The sequence below is a fragment of the Oncorhynchus mykiss genome, chromosome 5 (assembly GCF_013265735.2).
Source record: "Oncorhynchus mykiss isolate Arlee chromosome 5, USDA_OmykA_1.1, whole genome shotgun sequence".
NCBI lineage: Eukaryota > Metazoa > Chordata > Actinopteri > Salmoniformes > Salmonidae > Oncorhynchus > Oncorhynchus mykiss.
This window is the reverse complement of record NC_048569.1, coordinates 98,712,005-98,737,312: the sequence shown is the minus strand read 5'-3', so window position 1 is coordinate 98,737,312 and position 25,308 is coordinate 98,712,005. Positions and strand designations below refer to the sequence as shown.

Genomic DNA, 25,308 nt, shown 5'->3' with positions numbered 1-25,308 from the left:
ATGACATATAGTACACTACTTTGACCAGAGTGGCACCCTATATGACATATAGTACACTACTTTGACCAGATTGGCACCCTATATGACATATAGTTCACTACTTTGACCAGAGTGGCACCCTATATGACATATAGTTCACTACTTTGACCAGAGTGGCACCCTATATGACATATAGTTCACTACTTTGACCAGAGTGGCACCCTATATGATATATAGTTCACTACTTTGACCAGATTGGCACCCTATATGATATATAGTTCACTACTTTGACCAGAGTGGCACCCTATATGACATATAGTTCACTACTTTGACCAGAGTGGCACCCTATATGATATATAGTGCACTACTTTGACCAGAGCCCTATGTAAGGAGTAGGGTTCCATTTAGGACTCATTCATTTTTGTTTGCATCAGTTGGCTCCAGTACAGATAAGATCCCAGGTTCCCTCCCTCCCTGCTTTACCAACAATGCTGCCAGTGCTTTTTGTTGACTTGCGGCCCACTGCCACAGAGAGAAATCACTTCAAACTGCATCTGTTGTTCTAATCTCTCTCTCCTATCTCTTTCTCTCTCTCTGTCTGTCTCTCTCTCTCCTATCTCTCTCTCTCTCTCTCTCTCTCTATCTCTCTCTGTCTCTCTCTGTCTCTGTCTCTCTCTCTCCTATCTCTTTCTCTCTCTCTCCTATCTCTCTCTCTCTCTCTCTCTCTCTCTCTATCTCTCTATCTCTCTCTCTCTCTCTCTATCTCTCTATCTCTCTCTGTCTCCTATCTCTATCTGTCTCCTCTCTCTCTCTCTCTCTCTCTCTCTCTCTCTCTCCTATCTCTCTCTCTCTGTCTCGCCTCTCTCTCTCTCTCTCTCTCTCTCTCTCTCTCTCTCTCTCTCCTGTCTCTCTCTCTCTGATGCCAGATGCAGCAGTGTGCCATTACTGCCAGAACTTCATTTGAACTTTGTTCTTGGAGCCACTAATGAGCTGGACTTGTTAAAAGCTTTTTCAGCCCATCATGGATTCTACCTAAACAACAATGAACAGAGGAATTAAAACATGCAAATAGCATCTACTCTGCATTAGGGTAAAACATAAGGATGCTCTTTTAAAATGGAACTAATATCAACAATAATAAGATATTTTATCCAAAGTGACGTACAGTCTTGCATGCATATGTAGTGTGCTACTTTTGACCAGGACTCATAAGGCTCTGGTCTAAAGTAGTGCACTACATAGGGAATAGGGTGCCATAGGCCTCTGGTCTAAAGTAGTGCACTAAATAGGGAATAGGGTGCCATACGGCTCTGGTCTAAGTAGTGCACTGCATAGGGAATAGGGTACCATAGGGCTCTGGTCTAAGTAGTGCACTACATAGGGAATAGGGTGCCATAGGGCTCTGGTCTAAAGTAGTGCACTAAATAGGGAATAGGGTGCCATAGGGTTCTGGTCTAAAGTAGTGCACTATACAGGGAATAGGGTGCCATAGGGTTCTGGTCTAAAGTAGTGCACTATATAGGGAATAGGGTGCCATAGGGCTCTGGTCTAAGTAGTGCACTACATATGGAATAGGGTGCCATAGGGCTCTGGTCTAAGTAGTGCACTACATAGGGCATAGCGTGCCATAGGGCTCTGGTCTAGAGCAGTGCACTACATAGGGAATAGGGTGCCATTTGGGATGTAGAAACAGACTGTTATTACTGGGCACAGACTGGTTGAATCAACGTTGTTTCCAGGTGACTTCAATGACACGACGTTGAACCAACGTGGAGCAGACGTTGAGTTGTTGTCTGTGCCCAGTGGATTATTAATGCAGGTCTGTTAAGTGACAAGTAATCAGATGCTTTAATTCCCCATATTATGGATGTGAGTTAGACTGCTGTTGGGTGCAACGACTGACTAGTCAGTCTCAGTAGTACTCAGTAGAACATAGAGGTACTCATGGAGATTTGAAGAAAACATTGGAGTAAAGACAAAACAACTACCCATTTGGCCTGCAGCTTTGTAATAGTGAGTGATTTAGATTGGCCTGCAGCTTTGTAACAGTGAGTGATTTAGATTGGCCTGCAGCTTTGTAATAGTGAGTGATTTAGATTGGCCTGCAGCTTTGTAATAGTGAGTGATTTAGATTGGCCTGCAGCTTTGTAATGATTTAGGATTGATTGTGGTCTCTCCAATCATCACACGAGGATGTGGAATCAAGATTTGGACGATCTCAGTCGGTGAATGTAGAAATAAATGTATTTTTACTCATTTCAAACCATTGCTAAGATTGGGATTGTATTTTATCAAAGTGTAATCATTTGAATGTAGCCGTGAGACATTTCAGGACTGTAAAACACAAGATGTTTTTAACCTCCGAGGATTTGATCCTGGTTCAGTTAAAGGTGCTGTGGTGATAGATACTGTCTACGTCTGTCTGTCTACGTCTGTCTGTCTACGTCTGTCTGTCTACGTCTGTCTGTCTACGTCTGTCTGTCTGCTGTGGTGATAGATACTGTCTGCGTCTGTCTGTCTACGTCTGTCTGTCTACGTCTGTCTGTCTACGTCTGTCTGTCTACGGCTGTCTGTCTACGTCTGTCTGTCTACGTCTGTCTGTCTGCTGTGGTGATAGATACTGGCTACGTCTGTCTGTCTACGTCTGTCTGTCTACGTCTGTCTGTCTGCTGTGGTGATAGATACTGTCTACGTCTGTCTGTCTACGTCTGTCTGTCTACGTCTGTCTGTCTACGTCTGTCTGTCTACGTCTGTCTGTCTACGTCTGTCTGTCTGCTGTGGTGATAGATACTGTCTACGTCTGTCTGGCTACGTCTGTCTGGCTACGTCTGTCTGGCTACGTCTGTCTGTCTGCTGTGGTGATAGATACTGTCTACGTCTGTCTGGCTACGTCTGTCTGGCTACGTCTGTCTGGCTACGTCTGTCTGTCTGCTGTGGTGATAGATACTGGCTACGTCTGTCTGTCTGCTGTGGTGATAGATACTGGCTACGTCCCTGATGGCTCCTTATTCCCTATGTAGTGCACTACTTTAGACCAGGGATAGGGTGTCATTCAGGGATAGGGTGTCATTCAGGGATAGGGTGTCATTCAGGGATAGGGTGTCATTCAGGTATAGGGTGTCATTCAGGTATAGGGTGTCATTCAGGGATAGGGTGTCATTCAGGGATAGGGTGTCATTCAGGTATAGGGTGTCATTCAGGTATAGGGTGTCATTCAGGTATATGGTGTCATTCAGGGATAGGGTGTCATTCAGGTATAGGGTGTCATTCAGGTATAGGGTGTCATTCAGGTATAGGGTGTCATTCAGGGATAGGGTGTCATTTAGGGATAGGGTGTCATTTAGGGATAGGGTGTCATTTAGGGATAGGGTGTCATTCAGGGATAGGGTGTCATTTAGGGAGAAGGTGTCATTTAGGGATAGGGTGTCATTCGGCATAGGGTGTCATTTAGGGATAGGGTGTCATTTAGGGATAGGGTGTCATTCAGGGATAGGGTGTCATTCAGGTATAGGGTGTCATTCAGGTATAGGGTGTCATTCAGGGATAGGGTGTCATTTAGGGATAGGGTGTCATTTAGGGATAGGGTGTCATTCAGGGATAGGGTGTCATTCGGGATAGGGTGTCATTCAGGTATAGGGTGTCATTTAGGGATAGGGTGTCATTCAGGGATAGGGTGTCATTCAGGGAGAGGGTGTCATTCAGGGAGAGGGTGTCATTCAGGTATAGGGTGTCATTTAGGTATAGGGTGTCATTTAGGGATAGGGTGTCATTTAGGGAAAGGGTGCCATTTAGGGATAGGGTGTCATTCAGGGTTAGGGTGTCATTCAGGGATAGGGTGTCATTTAGGGATAGAGTGTCATTTAGGGATAGGGTGTCATTCGGGGATAGGGTGTCATTCGGGGATAGGGTGTCATTTAGGGATAGAGTGTCATTTAGGGATAGGGTGTCATTCGGGGATAGGGTGTCATTCGGGGATAGGGTGTTATTCGGGGATAGGGTGTCATTTGGGGATAGGGTGTCATTCGGGGATAGGGTGTCATTTAGGGATAGGGTGTCATTTAGGGATAGGGTGTCATTTAGGGATAGGGTGTCATTTAGGGATAGGGTGTCATTTAGGGATAGGGTGTCATTCGGGGATAGAGTGTCATTCGGGGATAGGGTGTCATTCGGGGATAGGGTGTCATTCGGGGATAGGGTGTCATTTAGGGATAGGGTGTCATTTAGGGATAGGGTGTCATTCAGGGATAGGGTGTCATTCAGGGATAGGGTGTCATTCAGGTATAGGGTGTCATTCAGGTATAGGGTGTCATTCAGGGATAGGGTGTCATTTAGGGATAGTGTGTCATTCAGGGATAGGGTGTCATTCAGGGATAGGGTGTCATTTGGGATAGGGTGTCATTCAGGGATAGGGTGTCATTCAGGGAGAGGGTGTCATTCAGGTATAGGGTGTCATTTAGGGATAGGGTGTCATTTAGGGATAGGGTGTCATTTAGGGAAAGGGTGCCATTTAGGGATAGGGTGTCATTTAGGGATAGGGTGTCATTCAGGGATAGGGTGTCATTCAGGGATAGGGTGTCATTCAGGGATAGGGTGTCATTCAGGGATAGGGTGTCATTTAGGGATAGAGTGTCATTTAGGGATAGGGTGTCATTCGGGGATAGGGTGTCATTCGGGGATAGGGTGTCATTCGGGGATAGGGTGTCATTCGGGGATAGGGTGTCATTTAGGGATAGGGTGTCATTTAGGGATAGGGTGTCATTCGGGGATAGGGTGTCATTCGGGGACAGGGTGTCATTTAGGGATAGGGTGTCATTCAGGGATAGGGTGTCATTCAGGGAGAGGGTGTCATTCAGGTATAGGGTGTCATTTAGGGATAGGGTGTCATTTAGGGATAGGGTGTCATTTAGGGAAAGGGTGCCATTTAGGGATAGGGTGTCATTTAGGGATAGGGTGTCATTCAGGGATAGGGTGTCATTCAGGGATAGGGTGTCATTTAGGGATAGGGTGTCATTCAGGGATAGGGTGTCATTTAGGGAGAAGGTGTCATTTAGGGATAGGGTGTCATTCGTCATAGGGTGTCATTTAGGGATAGGGTGTCATTTAGGGATAGGGTGTCATTCAGGGATAGGGTGTCATTCAGGTATAGGGTGTCATTCAGGTATAGGGTGTCATTCAGGGATAGGGTGTCATTTAGGGATAGGGTGTCATTTAGGGATAGGGTGTCATTCAGGGATAGGGTGTCATTCGGGATAGGGTGTCATTCAGGTATAGGGTGTCATTTAGGGATAGGGTGTCATTCAGGGATAGGGTGTCATTCAGGGAGAGGGTGTCATTCAGGGAGAGGGTGTCATTCAGGTATAGGGTGTCATTTAGGTATAGGGTGTCATTTAGGGATAGGGTGTCATTTAGGGAAAGGGTGCCATTTAGGGATAGGGTGTCATTCAGGGTTAGGGTGTCATTCAGGGATAGGGTGTCATTTAGGGATAGAGTGTCATTTAGGGATAGGGTGTCATTCGGGGATAGGGTGTCATTCGGGGATAGGGTGTCATTTAGGGATAGAGTGTCATTTAGGGATAGGGTGTCATTCGGGGATAGGGTGTCATTCGGGGATAGGGTGTTATTCGGGGATAGGGTGTCATTCGGGGATAGGGTGTCATTCGGGGATAGGGTGTCATTTAGGGATAGGGTGTCATTTAGGGATAGGGTGTCATTTAGGGATAGGGTGTCATTTAGGGATAGGGTGTCATTTAGGGATAGGGTGTCATTCGGGGATAGAGTGTCATTCGGGGATAGGGTGTCATTCGGGGATAGGGTGTCATTCGGGGATAGGGTGTCATTTAGGGATAGGGTGTCATTTAGGGATAGGGTGTCATTCAGGGATAGGGTGTCATTCAGGGATAGGGTGTCATTCAGGTATAGGGTGTCATTCAGGTATAGGGTGTCATTCAGGGATAGGGTGTCATTTAGGGATAGTGTGTCATTCAGGGATAGGGTGTCATTCAGGGATAGGGTGTCATTTGGGATAGGGTGTCATTCAGGTATAGGGTGTCATTTAGGGATAGGGTGTCATTCAGGGATAGGGTGTCATTCAGGGAGAGGGTGTCATTCAGGTATAGGGTGTCATTTAGGGATAGGGTGTCATTTAGGGATAGGGTGTCATTTAGGGAAAGGGTGCCATTTAGGGATAGGGTGTCATTTAGGGATAGGGTGTCATTCAGGGATAGGGTGTCATTCAGGGATAGGGTGTCATTCAGGGATAGGGTGTCATTCAGGGATAGGGTGTCATTCGGGATAGGGTGTCATTCAGGTATAGGGTGTCATTTAGGGATAGGGTGTCATTCAGGGATAGGGTGTCATTCAGGGAGAGGGTGTCATTCAGGGAGAGGGTGTCATTCAGGTATAGGGTGTCATTTAGGTATAGGGTGTCATTTAGGGATAGGGTGTCATTTAGGGAAAGGGTGCCATTTAGGGATAGGGTGTCATTCAGGGTTAGGGTTTCATTCAGGGATAGGGTGTCATTTAGGGATAGAGTGTCATTTAGGGATAGGGTGTCATTCGGGGATAGGGTGTCATTCGGGGATAGGGTGTCATTTAGGGATAGAGTGTCATTTAGGGATAGGGTGTCATTCGGGGATAGGGTGTCATTCGGGGATAGGGTGTTATTCGGGGATAGGGTGTCATTCGGGGATAGGGTGTCATTCGGGGATAGGGTGTCATTTAGGGATAGGGTGTCATTTAGGGATAGGGTGTCATTTAGGGATAGGGTGTCATTTAGGGATAGGGTGTCATTTAGGGATAGGGTGTCATTCGGGGATAGAGTGTCATTCGGGGATAGGGTGTCATTCGGGGATAGGGTGTCATTCGGGGATAGGGTGTCATTTAGGGATAGGGTGTCATTTAGGGATAGGGTGTCATTCAGGGATAGGGTGTCATTCAGGGATAGGGTGTCATTCAGGTATAGGGTGTCATTCAGGTATAGGGTGTCATTCAGGGATAGGGTGTCATTTAGGGATAGTGTGTCATTCAGGGATAGGGTGTCATTCAGGGATAGGGTGTCATTTGGGATAGGGTGTCATTCAGGTATAGGGTGTCATTTAGGGATAGGGTGTCATTCAGGGATAGGGTGTCATTCAGGGAGAGGGTGTCATTCAGGTATAGGGTGTAATTTAGGGATAGGGTGTCATTTAGGGATAGGGTGTCATTTAGGGAAAGGGTGCCATTTAGGGATAGGGTGTCATTTAGGGATAGGGTGTCATTCAGGGATAGGGTGTCATTCAGGGATAGGGTGTCATTCAGGGATAGGGTGTCATTCAGGGATAGGGTGTCATTTAGGGATAGAGTGTCATTTAGGGATAGGGTGTCATTCGGGGATAGGGTGTCATTCGGGGATAGGGTGTCATTCGGGGATAGGGTGTCATTCGGGGATAGGGTGTCATTTAGGGATAGGGTGTCATTTAGGGATAGGGTGTCATTCGGGGATAGGGTGTCATTCGGGGACAGGGTGTCATTTAGGGATAGGGTGTCATTTAGGGATAGGGTGTCATTCGGGGATAGGGTGTCATTCAGGGAGAGGGTGTCATTCAGGGATAGGGTGTCATTCAGCGATAGGGTGTCATTTAGGACTCTCTTTGGGCTCAGGTGCTTGTTGACAGATAGGTCGATGATCTTTCTGTCACAGTAAGAGAAGAAGGTCTGTTAGGTGAATGACACCCAGCACTTTTCAGATGCCCTTTATGTACATTTGACACCACCAGTCAGTGTTGTTGCTGTTGTCGCCCGAGTGTCAGCTTCCTTTTGGGCTGAAGGCTGACGGAGCAACCCTCCCTCCAAACTGGGCCAGATGCTTCTTCCTCCTCTCCCTTTATTTCTCTCTCACTATGTGCATCAAGCCTCAGCCCTCAGCCACCCAGAGCAGAGCAACACCATGGAATCATTACCGAGCTAATGGGAAGCATTGGGGAATAACTGGGCTGCTTCGGGAATAACTGGGCTGCTTCGGGAATAACTGGGCTGCTTCGGGAATAACTGGGCTGCTTCGGGAATAACTGGGCTGCTTCGGGAATAACTGGGCTGCTTCGGGAATAACTGGGCTGCTTCGGGAATAACTGGGCTGCATTACAAATGCCACCCTATTCCCTAGGGCCCGTGATCAAAAGTAATGTATCAGGAAAGAGGTTGGTATTTGGGACGCAGGTCTGCACTAACAGTTTGTGACACATCGACATTTTGGAAGGAGTCCCCAAGTGTCAGTTCCCCTCAAGCATTGGAGACAGACTGCTGTATAGAGTCAGGCTGGGTTTCCCTCAAGCCCTGGAGACAGACTGCTGTATAGAGTCAGGCTGAGTTCCCCTCAAGCACTGGAGACAGACTGCTGTATAGAGTCAGGCTGGGTTTCCCTCAAGCCCTGGAGACAGACTGCTGTATAGAGTCAGGCTGAGTTTCCATCAAGCCCTGGAGACAGACTGCTGTATAGAGTCAGGCTGAGTTCCCATCAAGCCCTGGAGACAGACTGCTGTATAGAGTCAGGCTGAGTTCCCCTCAAACCCTGGAGACAGACTGCTGTATAGAGTCAGGCTGAGTTCCACTCAAGCCCTGGAGACAGACTGCTGTATAGAGTCAGGCTGAGTTCCCCTCAAGCCCTGGAGACAGACTGCTGTATAGAGTCAGGCTGAGATCCCCTCAAACCTTGGAGACAGACTGCTGTATAGAGTCAGGCTGAGTTCCCCTCAAGCCCTGGAGACAGACTGCTGTATAGAGTCAGGCTGAGTTCCCCTCAAACCCTGGAGACAGACTGCTGTATAGAGTCAGGCTGAGTTCCCCTCAAGTACTGGAGACAGATGCTGTATAGAGTCAGGCTGAGTTCCCCTCAAGCCCTGGAGACGGACTGCTGTATAGAGTCAGGCTAGAGTCAGGTAGAACCCTTTTTGGTTCTAGGTAGAACCCTTTTTGGTTCTAGGTAGAACCCTTTTTGGTTCCAGGTAGAACCCTTTTTGGTTCCAGGTAGAACCCGTTTTGGTTCTAAGTAGAACCCTTTTTGGTTCCAGGTAGAACTCTTTTGGGTTCCATGTTGAACCCTCTGTGGGAAGGGCTCTATATGGGACCAACATGAGTTATTCAAAGGATTCCGCTATGGGCCCAGCTAGCCCCCCTCCCTTTATTATTACAGCCCCCCTCCCTTTATTATTACAGCCCCCCTCCCTTTATTATTACAGCCCCCTCCCTTTATTATTACAGCCCCCCTCCCTTTATTATTACAGCCCCCCCCTCTCCCTTTATTATTACAGCCCCCCTCCCTTTATTATTACAGCCCCCCTCCCTCCCTTTATTATTACAGCCCCCCTCCCTCCCTTTATTATTACAGCCCCCCTCCCTTTATTATTACAGCCCCCCCTCCCTCCCTTTATTATTACAGCCCCCCCTCCCTTTATTATTACAGCCCCCCTCCCTCCCTTTATTATTACAGCCCCCCCTCCCTTTATTATTACAGCCCCCCTCCCTCCCTTTATTATTACAGCCCCCCCTCCCTTTATTATTACAGCCCCCCTCCCTTTATTATTACAGCCCCCCCTCCCTTTATTATTACAGCCCCCCTCCCTTTATTATTACAGCCCCCCCCTCCCTTTATTATTACAGCCCCCCTCCCTTTATTATTACAACCCCCCACCTCCCTTTATTATTACAGCCCCCCCCTCCCTTTATTATTACAGCCCCCCTCCCTTTATTATTACTGCCCCCCTCCCTTTATTATTACAGCCCCCCTCCCTTTATTATTACAGCCACCTCCCTTTATTATTACAGCCCCCCCCCTCCCTTTATTATTACAGCCCCCCTCCATTTATTATTACAGCCCCCCTCCCTTTATTATTACAGCCCCCCCTCCCTTTATTATTACAGCCCCCCTCCCTTTATTATTACTGCCCCCCTCCCTTTATTATTACAGCCCCCTCCCTTTATTATTACAGCCCCCCCCTCCCTTTATTATTACAGCCCCCCTCCCTTTATTATTACTGCCCCCCTCCCTTTATTATTACAGCCCCCCCCTCCCTTTATTATTACAGCCACCCTCCATTTATTATTACAGCCCCCCCTCCCTTTATTATTACAGCCCCCCCTCCCTTTATTATTACAGCTCCCCTCCCTTTATTATTACAGCCCTCCTCCCTTTATTATTACAGCTCCCCTCCCTTTATTATTACTGCCTCCCCTCCACCTCCTTTTATACAGCCCCCCCTCCCTTTATTATTACAGCCCCCCTCCCTTTATTATTACAGCCCCCCTCCCTTTATTATTACAGCCCCCCCTCCCTTTATTATTACAGCCCTCCTCCCTTTATTATTACAGCTCCCCTCCCTTTATTATTACAGCCCTCCTCCCTTTATTATTACAGCCCCCCCTCCCTTTATTATTACAGCCCCCCTCCCTCCCTTTATTATTACAGCCCCCCTCCCTCCCTTTATTATTACAGCCCCCCTCCCTTTATTATTACAGCCCCCCCTCCCTCCCTTTATTATTACAGCCCCCCCTCCCTTTATTATTACAGCCCCCCTCCCTCCCTTTATTATTACAGCCCCCCCTCCCTTTATTATTACAGCCCCCCTCCCTCCCTTTATTATTACAGCCCCCCCTCCCTTTATTATTACAGCCCCCCTCCCTTTATTATTACAGCCCCCCCTCCCTTTATTATTACAGCCCCCCTCCCTTTATTATTACAGCCCCCCCCTCCCTTTATTATTACAGCCCCCCTCCATTTATTATTACAGCCCCCCTCCCTTTATTATTACAGCCCCCCCTCCCTTTATTATTACAGCCCCCCTCCCTTTATTATTACAGCCCCCCTCCCTTTATTATTACAGCCCCCCTCCCTTTATTATTACAGCCCCCCTCCCTTTATTATTGCAGCCCCCCCTCCCTTTATTATTACAGCCCTCCTCCCTTTATTATTACAGCTCCCCTCCCTTTATTATTACTGCCTCCCCTCCACCTCCTTTTATACAGCCCCCCCTCCCTTTATTATTACAGCCCCCCTCCCTTTATTATTACAGCCCCCCCCTCCCTTTATTATTACAGCCCCCCTCCCTTTATTATTACTGCCCCCCTCCCTTTATTATTACAGCCCCCCCCTCTCTTTATTATTACAGCCCCCCTCCATTTATTATTACAGCCCCCCTCCATTTATTATTACAGCCCCCCCTCCCTTTATTATTACTGCCTCCCCTCCACCTCCTTTTATACAGCCCCCCCTCCCTTTATTATTACAGCCCCCCTCCCTTTATTATTACAGCCCCCCCCTCCCTTTATTATTACTGCCTCCCCTCCACCTCCTTTTATACAGCCCCCCCTCCCTTTATTATTACAGCCCCCCTCCCTTTATTATTACAGCCCCCCCCTCCCTTTATTATTACAGCCCCCCTCCCTTTATTATTACTGCCCCCCTCCCTTTATTATTACAGCCCCCCCCTCTCTTTATTATTACAGCCCCCTCCCTTTATTATTACAACCCCCTCCCTTTATTATTACAGCCCCCCCTCCCTTTATTATTACAGCCCCCCTCCATTTATTATTACAGCCCCCCTCCCTTTATTATTACAGCCCCCCCTCCCTTTATTATTACAGCCCCCCTCCCTTTATTATTACAGCCCCCCCCCCTCCCTTTATTATTACAGCTCCCCTCCCTTTATTATTACTGCCCCCCTCCCTTTATTATTACAGCCCCCCCCCCTCCCTTTATTATTACAGCCCCCCTCCATTTATTATTACAGCCCCCCTCCCTTTATTATTACAGCCCCCCCTCCCTTTATTATTACAGCCCCCCTCCCTTTATTATTACAGCTCCCCTCCCTTTATTATTACTGCCTCCCCTCCACCTCCTTTTATACAGCCCCCCCTCCCTTTATTATTACAGCCCCCCTCCCTTTATTATTACAGCCCCCCCTCCCTTTATTATTACAGCCCCCCCTCCCTTTATTATTACAGCCCCCCCTCCCTTTATTATTACAGCCCCCCTCCCTTTATTATTACAGCCCCCTCCCTTTATTATTACTGCCTCCCCTCCACCTCCTTTTATACAGCCCCCCCTCCCTTTATTATTACAGCCCCCCTCCCTTTATTATTACAGCCCCCCTCCCTTTATTATTACAGCCCCCTCCCTTTATTATTACAGCCCCCCCCCCCTTTATTATTACAGCCCCCCTCCCTTTATTATTACTGTCCCCCCCTCCCACCTCCCTTTATTATTACAGCCCCCCTCCCTTTATTATTACAGCCCCCCTCCCTTTATTATTACAGCCCCCCTCCCTTTATTATTGCAGCCCCCCCTCCCTTTATTATTACAGCCCTCCTCCCTTTATTATTACAGCTCCCCTCCCTTTATTATTACTGCCTCCCCTCCACCTCCTTTTATACAGCCCCCCCTCCCTTTATTATTACAGCCCCCCTCCCTTTATTATTACAGCCCCCCCTCCCTTTATTATTACAGCCCCCCCTCCCTTTATTATTACAGCCCCCCCTCCCTTTATTATTACAGCCCCCCTCCCTTTATTATTACAGCCCCCTCCCTTTATTATTACTGCCTCCCCTCCACCTCCTTTTATACAGCCCCCCCTCCCTTTATTATTACAGCCCCCCTCCCTTTATTATTACAGCCCCCCTCCCTTTATTATTACAGCCCCCTCCCTTTATTATTACAGCCCCCCCCCCTTTATTATTACAGCCCCCCTCCCTTTATTATTACTGTCCCCCCCTCCCACCTCCCTTTATTATTACAGCCCCCCTCCCTTTATTATTACTGTCCCCCTTATTATTTTATTGATCATATAGAGCTGGCTGAATTTTTCTGTGTATCGGTAGGTCAATGCAGCTACGTCTGGTAAGACAAGGGGCGGGATTGTATGTCCATTTGTCAATAACAGCAAGTGCAATATTGTATAATCATTTTGTGTAATATTAAGGAAGTCTGGAGGTATTGCACGCCTGAGGTAGAGTACCTCATGACCATCTGTAGACCACACCATCTACCAAGAGAGTTCTCATCTATCTTATTTGGAGCCATCTATTTACCACCACAGACGAATGCTGGCACTAAGACCTGCTCTATAAGGCCATAAGCAAACAAGAAATGCTCATGCAGAAGCAGCGCTCCTAGTGGCCGGGGAATATAATGCAGGCAAATCAATATCCGTTTTACCTCATTTTAACCTGCCGTTTTCAAGGAGCGGGACACTAATCCGGAAAATTATAAGAAATCCCTCTATGCCCTCAGTAGTTAGTACATTCACCTTAAGATAGCTAGGTGAGAAATCCCGCACTGCCCTCAGTAGTTAGTACATTCACCTTAAGATAGCTAGGTGAGAAATCCCGCACTGCACTGAAGTCTTCCATTTTTTTTAAATGGACTGGATCTTTATATTTACAAATTTGATCGTGTTTCAGTAATAATGAAATCAAACCTTCTTGTTGAGTATCTGATAATCTACCATTTATATAGGAGTGGTTAAAACATGATAACCATCCTTTGAGTATATCAAAAAGGTTTGGTATGACATCCAGCCCTGGAGTTTTCCCATCCTTAAAGGCTTTAATTGCATCAAGAAGTTCCTCCTCTGTAATTTGGCCTTCACATGAGTCTTTCTGTACACATGTTCACTTTACATTATTAATAGGAAAAAAAAATCCATAAAATTAACTTTGGTTAGTGGAGATTGAGGAGACTGAAACTAAAACATGTGCTTTAAACCTCTCCTTATACTCGGACGTTTGAGCTAACGTGTGCTAATGTGACTAGAATAACGTTGTCAGTAACAGAGAACGTTCCAGGACACAGACATGTCTTAAATGGACAGAAAGCTTCAATTATTATTAATCTAACTGCATGGTCCAATTTACAGTAGCTATTAAGTTGGAAAAACACCTTGGTATTGTTTGAGGAGAGTGCACAACAACAACAAAAATGCATCACGGCAACTGGTTTGATACATTCACCTCTGAAGGTAAATAATGTACTTACATTCAGTCATCTGGCTCTGATTTGTCATCCTGAGGGTCCCAGAGATAAAATGTAGCATATTTTGTTTGATAAAATCAATTTTCATATTCAAATGTAGTAACTGGGTTCTCCAGTTTGAACCACTGCTGTCTCTGGATCCACACCCACTCCGCCCGGCCATCTAGATGTGTGAAAGTTAGTGTATAAGCTAATGATCCATCATCTACGACATTCCTGGTAGTGTGTAAACTTATATTGTGTATTACCATATAATTTTGTATGTTCTCTATAGTCATGTACTTGAAAATGTATCAATTGACCAAATCTGCACATTTGGGCAAACTTGATAGAAAAATATTGTCCAGTATTGCAATGCTTCACCGGATCAATCTGAAACTTTCCACACACACACATTAATACAATACTGCCATCTAGTGTCCAAAATCTAAATTGCACCTTAACTGCAAAATTGTATTATGGCCTTTCTCATGCATTTCAAAGATGATGAAAACCATTATAATGTTTGTATTGTCTTTTACCAGATTTAATGTGTTATACTCCCCTACATTCATTTAGAATTTTAACAAACTTCAAAGTGTTTTCTTTCAAATGGTATCAATAATACGCATGTCCTTGCTTCAGGTCCTACAGGCAGTTAGATTTGGATTTTAGGCGAAAATTGAAAAAAAGGGTCCGATCCTTTAAGAGCTTTTAAGGCAAGGGCATCTTTTAAACTATTTTGATGCTCACCTCATGTCTTGATATATGAATGAAAATGTAGTCCAATTGGTTTTGAATTCAGTATTGGTCCATCTCTCCCAGTATTGGTCCATCTCTCCCAGTATTGGTCCATCTCTCCCATTGTTCCCTTTTTCAAGAAGGAAAAATATCTGTCTGAGAGATTCACCAGACTATAACATTTGAATGTTGTAAATTATCCTGGCTGGCCAGGACACTAATAGACTGAAGAAGACAATTTTAGTTTTTAACTTAAGATTCTCACCAAGACAGGCAGACAGTGCAGACAGACAAACAGTACAGTAAGCTATACATTGCACAAGAAGTATATAGGCTATTTTAAGAGATTTAAGAGAATGAATGCTGATGTATGCTGCTAATGAACAATAACTTGACCTTTGAAACTATCCTCTTTGAACCATCATATCTGAATACATGAATAAATGGGTTGGATGGATGGCTTCGATAGTCCAGCAATCAAATTACAATTTGTTCATGTGCTAATAATCCAAGATATTCTGCTTAAAAAGATATTGCAGTGCTACTATCCAGCCTTCAGTATTCTTAGAGGTCAGAACACGCAAGAGGGATGTCACCAGAGTTTCAGAACCAGGGACTCAGCCCTAAGCATCCGGGGGTTACGGGGATGATGATTTGTGGGTCTGAGAATACATTTTTAAAAAAAAAAATCCTGCAATTACTAATATTTTTTTAATTCCACACAAATGACCAAAATGACAACATGTCCTGACATCAATAAAACAAACAACACAACAGTATTAAATGCACCCAATAGCCACGAAAAGAGTGGATACACAGATTGAAGACCGACAGTATGAGGAGGAAGTTATCGTCCACCATCTTCCCAGTGGCACTCACTAATCCAAGGTCCTGGTGACATCCCCAACAAACAACATTTATCCTCTCTGTACTTCCAAAAAAATATCCTGGTGCGTGAAGTCTACACCTACAGACGGCAATGACAGACCACGAATAAGTCCTTCTGGAAGTGCAACGAATATGATTCTTTCAAATGCTGAGGTTGCATACTGCTCACTGTCGGGGTTATCTCCATGTTATCCTGGATACGTGGTTCTTTCACCGCCCAGAACATCAACTGGAGGAGCACCTCACATACTTTCAGGCCAACATGGGTTGGGGAGAATTCTGGATACATTCGAAGAAAGCAGATGTTTCCCATAGGTGTGTCTTGTTTACATAATAATGGCTTTGTTATTCTTGTTATTATTATTCTTGTTGACATCATAGCCAAGGCCAATAGCATGGCTCATAATCTGCTTATATCTCTTTTTCTATTGTCAGAATAATGGATCTTCTAAGAGGATGGCCTGCAACACTTGGACAAGACCAACAACGGAGTAGAGGGCTGGCATCGAAAATGTTAGCCAAATCTTTTCGCTGTCCACCTAAACGTTTTGGAAGGTCACGCTGTCCACCCCACCATTTGGAAGGTCACGCTGTCCACCCCACCATTTGGAAGATCATAGAGGCATTGCAATGACTGCAGCATAGAGGATGAATGAGAACGGAGCAACGACTTGCTGGTGTTTCTCCGCCATGACAAAGACCCCTCTACCGCCATGGTAAAGACCCCCCTACCGCCATGGTAAAGACCCCTCTACCACCATGGTAAAGACCCCTCTACCACCATGGTAAAGACTCCTCTACCGCCATGGTAAAGACCCCCCTACCGCCATGGTAAAGACCCCTCTACCACCATGGTAAAGACCCCTCTACCACCATGGTAAAGACTCCTCTACCGCCATGGTAAAGACCCCTCTACCGCCATGACAAAGACCCCTCTACCGCAATGGTAAAGACCCCTCTACCGCCATGGTAAAGACCACTCTACTGCCATGGTAAAGACCCCTCTATCACCATGGTAAAGACCCCTCTACCGCCATGGTAAAGACTCCTCTACCGCCATGGTAAAGACCCCTCTACCGCCATGGTAAAGACCCCTCTACCGCCATGGTGAAGACCTCTCTACCGCCATGGTAAAGACTCCTCTACCGCCATGGTAAAGACTCCTCTACCGCCATGGTGAAGACTCCTCTACCGCCATGGTAAAGACCCCTCTACCGCCATGGTAAAGACCCCTCTACCACCATGGTAAAGACATTGACAACAGATTTTCAGCATGCCTATAGAGAAAGGCACTCAATATGTACTACACTGACACAAATGACTAAGGATTGGTTGAAGAAATGGATAAACGTAACATTGTGGGAGCCATGCTCGTAGATTTCAGTTCAACCTTTGATATGATTGACCATGACCTGTTGTTGAAAAAACTTATGTGTTATGATTGTTCAACCTCTGCCAAATTGTGATTTCAGAGATATCTATCCAATAGAACTCAATGGGTTTTCTTTAATGGAAGCTTCTCTAATGTCAAACATGTACAATGTGGTGTACCGCAGGGCAGCTCTCCAGGCCCTCTACTCTTTTCTATTTTTACCAATGTGTGTCTATGTATGCTGATGATTTAACCATATACGTGTCAGCAACCATAGCTAACGAAGTCACTGCAACCCTAAACAAGGAGTTGTAGTCAGTTTTGGAATGGGTGGCCAGTAATAAACTGTCCCTAAACATATCTAACTAATAGCATTGTATTTTGGTACATATCATTCCCTCAGCTCTAGACCTCACCTAAATCTGGTAATGAATGGTGTGGCTGTTGAACAAGTTTAGGAGACTAGATTGCTTAGATTGTAAACTGTCGTGGTCCAAACATATTGATTAAATGGTTGTAAAGATGGGGAGAGGTCTGTCCGTGATAAAGAGATGCTCTGCTTTTTTAACACCACACTCCACAAAGCAAGTCCTGCAGGCTCTATTTTTATCTTATCTTGATTATTGTCCAGTCATACGGTCAAGTGCTGAAAGGGATGGTCCTAGTTAGGCTGCAGCTGGCCCAGAACAGAGCGGCACGTCTTGCTCTTCATTGTAATCAGAGGGTTAATATAAATAGTATGCTGCCGGTCTCTATTGGCTAAGAGTTGAGGAGAGACTGACTGCGTCACTTCTTGTTTTTATAAGAAACATTGTGTTGAAAATTATGAATTGTTTGCGTAGTCAATTTACACACAGCTCTGACACACACACTTACCCCACCAGACATGCCACCAGGGGTCTTTTCACAGTCCCCAAATCCAGAACAAATTCAAGAAAGCGTACAGTGTTATATAGAGACATTATTGCATGGAACTCCCTTCCATCTCATATTGCTCAAATGAACAACGAACCTGGTTTAAAAAAACAGATAAAGCAACACCTGACGGCACAACGCCTCTCCCCTATTTGACCTATATATTTTCTGTGTATGTGTGCCTTTTGTGAATGTACGTAGTTCTGTCCTTGAGCTGTTCTTGTCTATTAATGTTCTGTATTATGTTTCATGTTTTGTGTGGACCCCAGGAAGAGAAGCTGCTGCTCCACAACAGCTAATGGGGGTTGTAAATAAAATACAAAATCCCTCGCTACCTCTCATCCATCCACGCCTCTCTCGCTCCCTCTCATCCATCCACGCCTCCCTACGCTCCCTCTCATCCATCCATGCCTCCCTACCATCCCTCTCATCCATCCATGCCTCCCTACCATCCCTCTCATCCATCCATGCCTCCCTACGCTCCCTCTCATCCATCCATGCCTCCCTACCATCCCTCTCATCCATCCATGCCTCCCTACCATCCCACTCATCCATCCACGCCTCCCTCGCTCCCTCTCATCCATCCATGCCTCCCTTCCATCCCTCTCATCCATCCATGCCTCCCTCGCTCCCTCTCATCCATCGATGCCTCCCTACCATCCCTCTCACCCATCCATGCCTCTCTCCCTCCCTCTTTCCGTCCATCCCCTCCCATCCCTCCATCCCTCCCATCAATCCCTCCATGCCTCCCTACCATCCATCCATCCATTCACTCCATCCATCCATCCATCCATGCCCCCTCCCTCCCTCTTTCCGTCCATCCCCTCCTATCCCTCCCTCCCTCCCATCAATCCCTCCATGCCTCCCTACCATCCATCCATCCATCCATGCGTCATGGCCTCATCTGTATCCATATCAGTGGATGTAATGCCTTTGGCAACATCTGTATCCCTGTTAGTAGATGTTATAATCCTGTATAGGCCCATTCATCAGATTGGGAGGGAGGGAGGGAGGGAGGGAGGGAGGGACCTGTTGCCACAAGGAAAGGGAAACCAGTCAATAATTTGTCCTTTTATACTTTAACCACTTGTACATCATTACAACACTGTATATAGACAAAATGTGACATTTGAAATGTCTTTATTCTTTTGGAACTTTTGTGAGTGCAATGTTTACTGTTAATGTTTTATTGTTTATTTCACTTTTGTTTATTATCTATTTCACTTGCTTTGGCAATGTTAACATTTGTTTCCCATGCCAATAAAAGCCCTTAAATTGAAATAGAGAGAGAGAGAGGAGAGGGAGAGAGAGAGGAGAGAGACAGAGACAGAGAGGGAGGGAGACATTAAAGCCGTACACAGTGACCCAGGAGGATGTTTTCCCAGCTCATACAGAGAGGAGGATGATGATGATTAAGGGACATTGTTCTAGTAGAAGACATCATGTTAACAACATATACTGTATAGTGTTTAACAGCCTAGTGTTAGCCTAATAGTGTTAGCCCAGTAGTGTTTGCCCAGTAGTGTTTGCCCAGTAGTGTTAGCCCAGTAGTGTTAGCCCAGTAGTGTTAGCCCAGTAGTGTTAGCCCAGTAGTGTTAGCCCAGTAGTGTTAGCCTAATAGTGTTAGCCCAGTAGTGTTAGCCTAGTAGTGTTAGCTCAGTAGTGTTAGCCCAGTAGTGTTAGCCCAGTAGTGTTAGCCTAGTAGTGTTAGCCCAGTAGTGTTAGCCCAGTAGTGTTAGCCCAGTAGTGTTAGCCCAGTAGTGTTAGCCTAATAGTGTTAGCCCAGTAGTGTTAGCCCAGTAGTGTTAGCCCAGTAGTGTTAGCCCAGTAGTGTTAGCCCAGTAGTGTTAGCCTAGTAGTGTTAGCCCAGTAGTGTTAGCCTAGTAGTGTTAGCCTAGTGTAGTGAATGACAGTAGAACCTACAGTACAGGCAACTGTTAATTAACATCTAGTTCCATGTGATTCTCCTGTATCTCCCTGGAGGCCTTTGTGCCATCTAATACTGGGGCAAATAGAGAAATGTTTTGTTTATCATCAATAGTCACGTTCGAATGATGGGTGCGCATCCCGGCATCAAAAAGCTCTGTAGCTCGTACTCTCTGGGCCTTTTTTTTTTTTTTTTTTTTGATGACATTAAAAAATATATATATATAATCTTTGTAAATGACGTCATAAATGGGACTGGTGGAGTTATGCTAACACAGACATATGGAAATGCCCTACCCAAAGTTACAACCAACTAATTGCAGCATTACCACAAAAATGGAAGAGGCATGTAGAAGGGGGAAAAAGTAAGGAACTTGTGTGTCGGCCCTGTATTAAAGACCAAAATTAGTTAAAGAAAATTGTGATAAATAAAAATATATACCAGTTTCATTTAAGGACCCCAAAAAATTGGCAGCTGTGTCATATAGACTGCAAAATAGTTGGGAAGAAATGTTCGATGTACCGATTCCATTGGTTTACGAACTGATACGGAAAACAAAGCCGGATTCAAAACTTCATATTTTCTTTTACATTTTTTTGCAACCAATAGAATGTTATATATATGGGGGATACAACCTTCCCAGCTCTGCAGATTTTGCAATAAAACTGGCCTTATTTTTACTAGTTGAGTATCTGGAGCATCAGCATTTGTGGGTTCGATTACAGGCTCAAAATGGCCATTAACAAGACCTTTCTTCTGAAACTCGTCAGTCTATTCTTGTTCTGAGAAATGAAGGCTATTCCATGCGAGAAATTGCCAAGAAACTGAAGATCTCATACAACACTGTGTACTACTCCCTTCACAGAACAACGCAAACTGGCTCTAACCAGAATAGAAAGAGGAGTGGGAGTTCCCGGTGCACAACTGAGCAAGAGGACAAGTTGATTAGAGTGTCTAGTTTGAGAAGCAGACGCCTCACAAGTCCTCAACTGGCAGCTTCATTAAATAGTACCTGCAAAACACCAGTCTCAACTTCAACAGCGAAGAGGCAACTCCGGGATGCTGGCCTTCTAGGTAGAGTTCCTCTGTCCAGTGTCTGTGTTCTTTTGCCCATCTTAATATTTAGTTTTTATTGGCCAGTCTGAGATATGGCTTTTTCTTTGTGTAACAGCATAGCTTCCGTCCCTCTCCTCACCCCAACCCGGCCGCGAACCAGGGACCCTCTGCACACATCAACCACAGTCACTCACGAAGCATCATTACCCATCGCGCCACAAAAGACACGGCCCTTGCAGAGCAAGGGGAACCACTACTTCAAGGTCTCAGAGCGAGTGACGTCACCGACTCAAACACTATTAGCGCGCACCACCGCTAACTAGCTAGCCATCACTTGCAAATCTGTCTACACGGAAAAGGTGTGAATTAAAACCGAGGGTCAACCTCTGCCTGAGATCAGTTTCATGAAGAACGATAGTATCAAAAGTATAGCTGGTTAACAGGAAGCCTTTCATCAAGCCACCTGTATTGCTGACCTTGCCTGCTTTTTTGAAAAGTCTGAGCCTTGGTCGAAAGAGGGGTACAGTGACCTGAAGAACATTGATCGTTCAGCTAAACGGCAAAACATAGGCAGGGAGCATATAAAATTCCCACATCAGATTCACGCTTCTGGGAAAAAAACGCATCGATCATGACGAAGGTCTGCATATTGAAACTGAACAACGAGAAAGTAAGAAGAAACAGGGATAATCTCAAATGGATTATCAACACCGCTGCGTTAATGGGACCTGAAAGAATTGTTTTTTAGAGAACACGACGAGAGGGACATTTCCTCTAACAGGTGCAACGACAAGGAGCTTGCAGCGGTCACGTTACGATGCTTTACTTCTTGAACATATGGCATTTTTTACGGTCTTTTTTGGGATGTCGAAATCAATTGAGAATGATTTGATAGCTTCCATGTAACAGCATCCGTTAAAAGTTAGATTAAAGAGAGAGGTTGACGCAGCGCATTTTTCTTCACACATGCTCAAGTTGACTTTCTACTTTCCTCCAGGATTTATTTAGCAAGGACGATAACGCATAATCACTCCGGACGTTGCAGTAGCAGCATAGGCAACATCTAAACATTAGAGATCTGACATGCTGTATGGGATGAAAACGACACGATTTTTCAGTCTGATCAACTGTAGACTACTAATAAGAGCTGCTACATACAGCCTATGTGCCCTGTCCATCTGGTCAGGGTAAACGAATTGGTAACGTTATGTATTTATAGTACATTTGTGTCTCAGGAGAAAATGTGAATGTGATCAAATTGGGCTGGCTAGGCTGCCTATACATTTTCAGTTCAAAGTTATTCACTGGAATGAATCAATCAACATAATAGTGATGACAGATGTGAGTCATTTTTTTTTTATACGGCCTACAGTTGCATAGGCCTGCATGATGCAAACATGCATAAAGCAAGCTCAGCCCTGTGAGTCGTATTGTCTATCAGTTGTAGTCTATGTGTCTGGGTAGAGGAAATCCCCCCTCCTAATCTAGTCTGGGCTTTATTCAGGAACGTTTCTTGGGTTTGATGTGTCACGTGGGTGAGATGTGCCGTCTGTGTTTAACTTCATGGACAAACTTGTTGTTCAAACCTACGATGGTGTAGCTGTAATGTAATTGCCACAAGCCACCTGGGAGACACACCAAACATGTGGAAGAAGGTGCTCTGGTCAGATGAAACCAAAATTGAACTTTTTGGCAACAATGCAAAACGTTATGTTTGGCGTAAAAGCAACACAGCTCATCACCCTGAACACACCATCCCCACTGTCAAACATGGTGGTGGCAGCATCATGGTTTGGGCCTGCTTTTCTTCAGCAGGGACAGGGAAGATGGTTAAAATTGATGGGAAGATGGATGGAGCCAAATACAGGACCATTCTGGAAGAAAACCTGATGGAGTCTGCAAAAGACCTGAGACTGGGACGGAGATTTGTCTTCCAACAAGACAATGATCCAAAACATAAAGCAAAATCTACAATGGAATGGTTCAAAAATAAACATATCCAGGTGTTAGAATGGCCAAGTCAAAGTCCAGACCTGAATCCAATCGAGAATCTGTGGAAAGAACTGAAAACTGCTGTTCACAAATGCTCTCCATCCAACCTCACTGAGCTCGAGCTGTTTTGCAAGGAGGAATGGGAAAAAATTTCAGTCTCTCGATGTGCAAAACTGATAGAGACATACCCCAAGCGACTTACAGCTGTAATCGCAGCAAAAGGTGGCGCTACAAAGTATTAACTTAAGGGGGCTGAATAATTTTGCACGCCCAATTTTTCAGTTTTTGATTTGTTAAAAAAGTTTGAAATATCCAATAAATGTCGTTCCACTTCATGATTGTGTCCCACTTGTTGTTGATTCTTCACAAAAAAATACAGTTTTATATCTTTATGTTTGAAGCCTGAAATGTGGCAAAAGGTTGCAAAGTTCAAGGGGGCCGAATACTTTTGCAAGGCACTGTACCTGGTAAAATAGGTCAAATAAGGGTTAAAAAAAAAGTATTTAATCAAGTAATGAAACTGTCCTTGCCAGAGAGAGCTAAAGAGCTTTCCTCTTTTAACTGCGTTTCTACACCACTATATTTTGATTGTGTCCTTGTCGTACCTACCACCGCCAAACTTGACATTAGGGCTGGCACCGTAATTGCATAATTGTGTAACTGACAATTATGGACATTAACCAAAATAGTACCTAACTGTTGCCTTACATAACATCTAAGCTTGGTCCTCATTTAACCAATGACTGTTCTCAGTTAAATTCATGACTGAGATGTACAAGTTGTGAATCAGGCCAGAGTTACTGGCTAAGGTTACTGGCTAAGGTTACTGGCTAAGGTTACTGGCTAAGGTACTGGCTACGGTTACTGGCTACGGTTACTGGCTAAGGTTACTGGCTACTGGCTAGTTACTGGTCTGCCTTTGCGGTTTGAATACTAAAAGTAGTGAATGTTTCTGAAGTACCTGGTCTTAGAAGCTATTTGTAGTTTGTAAGTGGGTTCAGAATGTCACTGTGGGATCAGAGAGGAACGGCAAGCCAAGGAGTCTCTGCAGAGAATCTATTAAAATCTCATCTGGAGCTTGAGATGGAAAACTGATTCTGAGTCTTACATTAAAGCCCTCTAAGGGTAGCTGTGATGATGGTGTTGTGTGTGTGTGTGTGTGTGTGTGTGTGTGTGTGTGTGCGTGTGTGTGTGTGTGTGTGTGTGTGTGTGTGTGTGTGTGTGTGTGTGTGTGTGTGTGTGTGTGTGTGTGTGTGTGTGTGTGTGTGTGTGTGTGTGTGTGTGTGTGTGCGCGCGTGTGTGTGTGTCAGTGTTTATGATTTAGCAGACATTATACTGAAATGCTCCTAACAATGCAGTACAATGTCAAACAGGTAAACAGATAATAATAATAATAATACTCATCAAGAATGAAGAAATATCAGCACTAATCCAAATTACAGTCATCTAAATGCTTATATACACCTGATGAATTTACACTAAGAAACGATATGCAGTTCCTTCACTCATTCAGGTGGTCCAGTTCCTTCACTCCTTCAGCATGTCCAGTTCCTTCACTCCTTCAGCATGTCCAGTTCCTTCACTCCTTCAGGTTGTCCAATTCCTTCACTCCTTCAGCATGTCCAGTTCCTCCACTCCTTCAGCATGTCCAGTTCCTTCACTCCTTCAGCGTGTCCAGTTCCTTCACTCCTTCAGGTTGTCCAGTTCCTTCACTCCTTCAGCATGTCCAGTTCCTTCACTCCTTCAGCATGTCCAGTTCCTTCACTCCTTCAGCGTGTCCAGTTCCTTCACTCCATCAGCGTGTCCAGTTCCTTCACTCCTTCAGGTTGTCCAGTTCCTTCACTCCTTCAGCATGTCCAGTTCCTTCACTCCTTCAGCATGTCCAGTTCCTTCACTCCTTCAGCGTGTCCAGTTCCTTCACTCCTTCAGCATGTCCAGTTCCTTCACTCCTGCAGCATGTCCAGTTCCTTCACTCCTTCAGCGTGTCCAGTTCCTTCACTCCTTCAGGTTGTCCAGTTCCTTCACTCCTTCAGCATGTCCAGTTCCTTCACTACTTCATCCTTCAGCATGTCCAGTTCCTTCACTCCTTCAGCGTGTCCAGTTCCTTCACTCCTTCAGCGTGTCCAGTTCCTTCACTCCTTCAGCGTGTCCAGTTCCTTCACTCCTTCAGCATGTCCAGTTCCTTCGCTCCTTCAGCTGGTCCAGTTCCTTCGCTCCTTCAGATTGTCCAGTTCCTTCACTCCTTCAGCGTGTCCAGTTCCTTCACTCCTTCAGCGTGTCCAGTTCCTTCACTCCTTCAGCGTCCTTCAGGTTTTCATCAAGGATCTCTTTGTTGCTCAGTTAATCTTTCCCTCGATCCTGACTAGTCTCCCAGTCCCTGCCGCTGAATAACATCCCCACAGCATGAGGCTGCCACCACCATGCTTCACTGTAGGGATTGTGCCAGGTCTCCATCAGACG

General features: G+C 45.4%; 1 protein-coding gene across 1 annotated transcript in view; it reads left to right on the top strand.

Moving 5' to 3' along the window:
* LOC110523058 (gamma-aminobutyric acid receptor subunit gamma-3) overlaps positions 1-25,308 on the top strand; it is a 257,745-nt gene that overhangs the window by 8,941 nt on the left and 223,496 nt on the right. The gene's annotated exons all lie outside the window — the stretch shown is intronic.